At 50.6% G+C, this 6,523-nt stretch overlaps 1 non-coding gene across 1 annotated transcript; it reads left to right on the top strand.

The window, feature by feature from the left end:
• The first annotated feature begins 5,748 nt into the window (after positions 1-5,748).
• Positions 5,749-5,903, top strand: LOC143176224 (5.8S ribosomal RNA). Its single transcript, XR_013000805.1, has one exon. It is a non-coding gene; the product is annotated as a 5.8S ribosomal RNA (ribosomal RNA).
• The last annotated feature ends 620 nt before the right edge of the window (positions 5,904-6,523 follow it).

Below are 6,523 nucleotides of genomic sequence, written 5' to 3' on the forward strand. Positions count from 1 at the left end.
GTGCGTCTTACGTCTCTCGACGATGGGACGATCCACGCGAAGAGTTGTTACGTGCTCGCGCGAGGTGCGATAGCGTCGATTCGCTTTTCTGTACGGGGAGAAATAGAACGATGAGCTGACTTATCGGGTCTTCGTTGGAATTACCGTCGCTGGCATTGTAAACTCCAGATGACCTTGTGATTCCTTCGTCGGGCACTGGTAAAGGGTGGCGATGATTCGTTCTATAATAGAAATACCCGTCGTAGCGTTTCGGCCTAGTCACCCGCCACGAAACACTCTCTCGTCGTGGAATCCCCGCGTCGGAGAGTAAAACGCCGAAGGCTTACTTATGAAACTTACGTCTCTCGACGATGGGACGATCCACGCGAAGAGTTGTTACGTGCACGCGTATGGTGCGATTGCGTCGATTCGCTTTTCTGTACGGGGAGCAATAGAACGTTGAGTTGACTTATCGGGTCTTCGTTGGAATTACCGTCGCTGGCATTGTAAACTCCAGATGACCTTGTGATTCCTTCGTCGGGCACTGGTAAAGGGTGGCGATGATGCGTTCTATAATAGAAATACCCGTCGTAGCGTTTCTTCCGAGTCAACCCGCTCACGAAACACTCTCTCGTCGTGGAATCCCCGCGTCGGAGAGTAAAACGCGAATTCATAGTATGGAAACTTACGTCTCTCGACGATGGGACGATCCACGCGAAGAGTTGTTACGTGCACGCGTATGGTGCGATTGCGTCGATTCGCTTTTCTGTACGGGGAGTAATAGAACGTTGAGTTGACTTATCGGGTCTTCGTTGGAATTACCGTCGCTGGCATTGTAAACTCCAGATGACCTTGTGATTCCTTCGTCGGGCACTGGTAAAGGGTGGCGATGATGCGTTCTATAATAGAAATACCCGTCGTAGCGTTTCTTCCGAGTCAACCCGCTCACGAAACTCTCTCTCGTCGTGGAATCCCCGCGTCGGAGAGTAAAACGCGAATTCATACTATGAAAACTTACGTCTCTCGACGATGGGACGATCCACGCGAAGAGTTGTTTACGTGCACGCGTATGGTGCGATTGCGTCGATTCGCTTTTCTGTACGGGGAGAAATAGAACGTTGAGTTGACTTATCGGGTCTTCGTTGGAATTACCGTCGCTGGCATTGTAAACTCCAGATGACCTTGTGATTCCTTCGTCGGGCACTGGTAAAGGGTGGCGATGATGCGTTCTATAATAGAAATACCCGTCGTAGCGTTTCTTCCGAGTCAACCCGCTCACGAAACTCTCTCTCTCGTCGTGGAATCCCCGCGTCGGAGAGTAAAACGCCGAAGGCTTACTATGAAACTTACGTCTCTCGACGATGGGACGATCCACGCGAAGAGTTGTTACGTGCACGCGTATGGTGCGATTGCGTCGATTCGCTTTTCTGTACGGGGAGTAATAGAACGTTGAGTTGACTTATCGGGTCTTCGTTGGAATTACCGTCGCTGGCATTGTAAACTCCAGATGACCTTGTGATTCCTTCGTCGGGCACTGGTAAAGGGTGGCGATGATTCGTTCTATAATAGAAATACCCGTCGTAGCGTTTCTTCCGAGTCAACCCGCTCACGAAACTCTCTCTCGTCGTGGAATCCCCGCGTCGGAGAGTAAAACGCGAATTCATAGTATGGAAACTTACGTCTCTCGACGATGGGACGATCCACGCGAAGAGTTGTTACGTGCACGCGTATGGTGCGATTGCGTCGATTCGCTTTTCTGTACGGGGAGCAATAGAACGTTGAGTTGACTTATCGGGTCTTCGTTGGAATTACCGTCGCTGGCATTGTAAACTCCAGATGACCTTGTGATTCCTTCGTCGGGCACTGGTAAAGGGTGGCGATGATTCGTTCTATAATAGAAATACCCGTCGTAGCGTTTCTTCCGAGTCAACCCGCTCACGAAACTCTCTCTCGTCGTGGAATCCCCGCGTCGGAGAGTAAAACGCGAATTCATACTATGAAAACTTACGTCTCTCGACGATGGGACGATCCACGCGAAGAGTTGTTTACGTGCACGCGTATGGTGCGATTGCGTCGATTCGCTTTTCTGTACGGGGAGAAATAGAACGTTGAGTTGACTTATCGGGTCTTCGTTGGAATTACCGTCGCTGGCATTGTAAACTCCAGATGACCTTGTGATTCCTTCGTCGGGCACTGGTAAAGGGTGGCGATGATGCGTTCTACAATAGAAATACCCGTCGTAGCGTTTCTTCCGAGTCAACCCGCTCACGAAACTCTCTCTCGTCGTGGAATCCCCGCGTCGGAGGGTAAAACGCGATATATAATAGTATATGCCAGTGGTTCGCGCGCGTCGTCTCTGAGATACGCGGTCGACAGAGTTCCGAAAACACGTGATGTGCCACGATTTCCGTGCGTCTTACATCTTTCGACGATGGGACGATCCACGCGAAGAGAACGTTCGTGCTTGCGTGAGGTGCAACAGCGTCGATTCGCTTTTCTGTACGGGGAGAAATAGAACGTTGAGTTGACTTATCGGGTCTTCGTTGGAATTACCGTCGCTGGCATTGTAAACTCCAGATGACCTTGTGATTCCTTCGTCGGGCACTGGTAAAGGGTGGCGATGATTCGTTCTATAATAGTAATACCCGTCGTAGCGTTTCGACCGATGTCACCCGCCACGAAAGTCTCTCTCGACGTGGAAACCCCGCGCCGAAGAGTAAACGCGAAGGCTTACCATACGAAAGAAAACGGTATTATACGCCTGTGGTATGTGCGTCTCGGCTCTGTGATACGCGATCGGCAGAGTTACAAAAAAACGTTGATGGGCCACGATTTCCGTGCGTCTTACATCTTTCGACGATGGGACGATCCACGCGAAGAGTAGTTACGTGCTCGCGCGAGGTGCGATAGCGTCGATTCGCTTTTCTGTACGGGGAGAAATAGAACGATGAGTTGACTTATCGGGTCTTCGTTGGAATTACCGTCGCTGGCATTGTAAACTCCAGATGACCTTGTGATTCCTTCGTCGGGCACTGGTAAAGGGTGGCGATGATTCGTTCTATAATAGAAATACCCGTCGTAGCGATTCGGCCGAGTCACCCGCCACGAAACTCTCTCTCGTCGTGGAATCCCCATGTCGGAGAGTAAAACGCGAAGGCTAACTATATAAGAAATATATAGTATTATTTATGCCTGTGGTTCTCCGTTTGCCCTACTCTCAGATACGCGACTCGGAGAGTTACGAATAATCGTGATGGACCACGATTTCTGTACGTCTTACATCTTTCGACGATGGGACGATCCACGCGAAGAGATCATTCCTGCTTGCGTGAGGTGCGATAGCGCCGATTCGCTTTTCTGTACGGGGAGAAATAGAACGATGAGTTGACTTATCGGGTCTTCGTTGGAATTACCGTCGCTGGCATTGTAAACTCCAGATGACCTTGTGATTCCTTCGTCGGGCACTGGTAAAGGGTGGCGATGATTCGTTCTATAATAGAAATACCCGTCGTAGCGATTCGGCCGTGTCACCCGCCACGAAAATCTCTCTCGTCGTGGAATCCCCGCGTCGTAGAGTAAACGCGAAGGCTTGCTATAGAAGACTATAGTTTATACGCCTGTGGTTCACCGGTTGCCTGCTCTCCGGGGTACGCGATCGCGCAGGAGTTACGGAAGAACTTGATGGGCCACGATCTCCAAGCGGCTATATCTTTCGACGATGGGACGATTCACGCGAAGAGAACGTTCGTGCATGCGTGAGGTGCGATAGCGTTGATTCGCTTGTCTGTACGGGGAGAAATAGAACGATGAGTTGACTTATCGGGTCTTCGTTGGAATTACCGTCGCTGGCATTGTAAACTCCAGATGACCTTGTGATTCCTTCGTCGGGCACTGGTAAAGGGTGGCGATGATTCGTTCTATAATAGAAATACCCGTCGTAGCGTTTCGACCGATGTCACCCGCCACGAAATTCTCTCTCGTCGTGGAATCCCCGCGTCGGAGAGTAACCGCCGAAGGCTTGCTATAGAAGACTATAGTTTATACGCCTGTGGTTCACCGGTTGCCGGCTCTCCGGGGCACGCGATCGCGCGAAGGTTACGGAGGGACGTGAAGCGCCCGAGCAATGAAACGTCCGCAGGAGGAAACGAGCAACCGCCGAACATTGTTTCGCGACGTTTCCATAATGTATTGTCGTTTCGCTCGCATCCCGCTTCTTTCCCCTAGTTTCCTCGACGCGTAGTTTCGCAGCCTTAGTGGACGAATCATTCTCGATTCGAGGAAAGATATGCAGTGGGGCGTGCAATGAGCCCGCCAGAGACCACGATCTCCAATGCGTCTTTACATCTTTGGACGATGGGACGATCCACGCGAAGAGAACGTTCGTGCTTGCGCGAGGTGCATTAGCGTCGATTCGCTTTTCTGTACGGGGAGAAATAGAACGATGAGTTGACTTATCGGGTCTTCGTTGGAATTACCGTCGCTGGCATTGTAAACTCCAGATGACCTTGTGATTCCTTCGTCGGGCACTGGTAAAGGGTGGCGATGATTCGTTCTATAATAGAAATACCCGTCGTAGCGATTCGGCCGAGTCACCCGCCACGAAACTGTCTCTCTTTCGTCGTGGAAACCCCGCGTCGGAGAGTAAAACGCGCGAAGGCTGTGACTGTAACATATATATATATATATACACAGTATACAATGCCTGTGGTTTTTGCGCGTGTCGGCTCTTCGGTATACGCGATCGGCCAGAGTTACGGAGGGACGGTGAAGCGCACGAGAAATTGAAACGGCCGCACGATTGGAACCGAGCAACCGTCGAACATTGTTTCGCGACGTTTCCATAATGCGTTTTCGTTTCGCTCGCATACCGCTTCTTTTCCCCTAGTCTCTGAGACGCGTTTTCGAGCCGTTCTTCTACTATCGATTCTCGTAGAGAGAAGGGACCGGGTAGTCTGGAAGTGGAACCCGCATCTTGCGTGTACCGTACACGGAATTGAGAGGACCGGCCGTGAAGCTCGTTTTAAAGCCGTGCGTCTGACACCCAACTCTTGCGCGCCAATTTCGCGGCAAGAGATAATATGGGACGAATGACCGGCAAAGAGCCAGCTGTGAAGTCTGTTTTTTTAATCGAATCCGTGGACGTGTGTATGCCGTAGCGTCGCTCGTCGTGTTCGTTCATGGTCGTTCCGAGAGAAAGAACGAAAGCGGTAACGAAGGGACCGGCCGTGAAGCTCGTTTTAAAGCCGCGCGTCTGACACCCAACTCTTGCGCGCCAATTTCGCGGCAAGAGATAACATGGGACGAATGACCGGCAAAGAGCCAGCTGTGAAGTCTTTTTTCATTATTTGCTTTCAATCGATCGATCGGTACGATTCGTGCAACGTTTCGCGCGATGCGACGCGAAAACATGCGCGCAACAATAGATGCGTCTGATCGGAAGAACGCGAGGGTCGACTGCACGCGATGGATTCAGTATCGGGTAGGATACAAAATATATCCCCGTCGTTTCCACGCGTGCGAGTCTTCTGCGTCTTTCGCGGGTTTTTGAATGCACTATACGCCCGGAACGTCGAGAAATATATACATATTACTTGAACGTTTTTCGTCTCGAAAGGCTTCGGTGTCGTCTCCAAGGCGACGCCTGAATCTCCTTCGCGCGCTGGTCGGAGATTCAGGTATCAACTTTTATCTTCTCTTTGAAAGAAGAGAGATATTAGGTCGAACAAGTGAGAATAAAATTATATATGTGAAATATAAAATTTATACGATTACCCTGAACGGTGGATCACTTGGCTCGTGGGTCGATGAAGAACGCAGCTAATTGCGCGTCAACGTGTGAACTGCAGGACACATGAACATCGACATTTCGAACGCACATTGCGGTCCACGGATACAATTCCTGGACCACGCCTGGCTGAGGGTCGTTTACGTACCATACACTGCTTGCGTAGCTCTGTCAAATCCCCGCCGTCGTTCACCTCTTCGGATCGAACGTTTTTTTACCGAAGGGCGCAAAGAACGTCTCTGAGTCGGGTTAAGAGAAGGATGCTACGTACGAGCGAACGATGGGTGTCTCGTCGGCGTTTGTCGCGGACACGCGAAAATTCTGTGAATTTCACGGACAGTGTACGTTCTAGTTGTTGCAAAACGATCGGAATCGTTTGTATGGACTCGCGTGAGTGTTCGCGGCGTCGTGCGTCGTTCAATTACGACCGCCCGCGGATACCGCTCCACTGCGATATGGATCTGAGCGACAACTTTTTCGGCTGTTCGTGAGATGAACGGTTTCGTGTGTTTAGAAAAATTTTTTTTCCCGCGCTCCCGACGTCACCTGAAATGATGCGTCAGAGGTGAAAGAAAATATTAAGAAGTCGAGAGAGAGAGACTACACACGTTTTATTCATATTTTGTATACCGTGCGTGAGACGGATGTGCACGACACGTCGTATGTCGGTATATTACCGACTGGCCCCAGGGAGATTGTTTTCTTCCTCTCTTACGAATGAGATGTACGTTTCGGAGGATCGTCGTTACCGAAACACAC

The sequence above is a fragment of the Nomia melanderi genome, unplaced genomic scaffold (genome assembly GCF_051020985.1).
Source record: "Nomia melanderi isolate GNS246 unplaced genomic scaffold, iyNomMela1 scaffold0427, whole genome shotgun sequence".
Classification (NCBI taxonomy): domain Eukaryota; kingdom Metazoa; phylum Arthropoda; class Insecta; order Hymenoptera; family Halictidae; genus Nomia; species Nomia melanderi.